The sequence below is a fragment of the Fundulus heteroclitus genome, unplaced genomic scaffold (genome assembly GCF_011125445.2).
Source record: "Fundulus heteroclitus isolate FHET01 unplaced genomic scaffold, MU-UCD_Fhet_4.1 scaffold_57, whole genome shotgun sequence".
NCBI classification, from domain to species: domain Eukaryota; kingdom Metazoa; phylum Chordata; class Actinopteri; order Cyprinodontiformes; family Fundulidae; genus Fundulus; species Fundulus heteroclitus.
In genome coordinates, this window is record NW_023397000.1 from 1090524 (window position 1) to 1091071 (window position 548).

Below are 548 nucleotides of genomic sequence, written 5' to 3' on the forward strand. Positions count from 1 at the left end.
GAACTTCCAGCCTTTTGAATAACCTGTCTGTCAGTCTGAAGCCCGACCTGTTTTTGCCCTGTTTTTCGAGCCAGCCCTGCCCTTTTCGGATCCTGTCTGCCCGCCCTGAGTTCTGCCTGTCAGTCTCTGGATTTGGATTGCTCACCCGTGTACCGACCTTCAGCCTGTGAGTACCTGAGATTGCCTGTCCCCTAAACTGCCTGCTCTTTTGGATTTTGACTCGGACCTGGACCTGGAACCCCCCTTTCGGATTTGCCCTTGGAAACCTCTGCCTAATCAATCGCCTTCACGATATCGGACCCGGACTGGACTCGGACAAAGGACCTTGGATAATCCTGCACGGACTCTGCCGCCCTCAGGGGCCAGAAGAAGCCCCGACAAGCCCACTCTCCACCAGGTTAGTGATCCAGCTTCTAGTCCACCTTTCTATCTGGCTCCGCTGATCACTAACCTGTCGTCTCGTCTCCAGGAGCTGCCAGCCGCCGAGCGTGAGCCGCACGCAGCAAGGGCCGTGCAACCCCTTCTTTTAATAAAATATCAAAGCGTCA

General features: G+C 55.3%; 1 long non-coding RNA gene across 1 annotated transcript; it reads left to right on the forward strand.

The window, feature by feature from the left end:
* LOC110368930 lies at nt 1-548 on the forward strand. The gene is made up of 2 exons (XR_004929793.1): nt 1-397; nt 470-548. It is a non-coding gene; the product is annotated as an uncharacterized LOC110368930 (long non-coding RNA).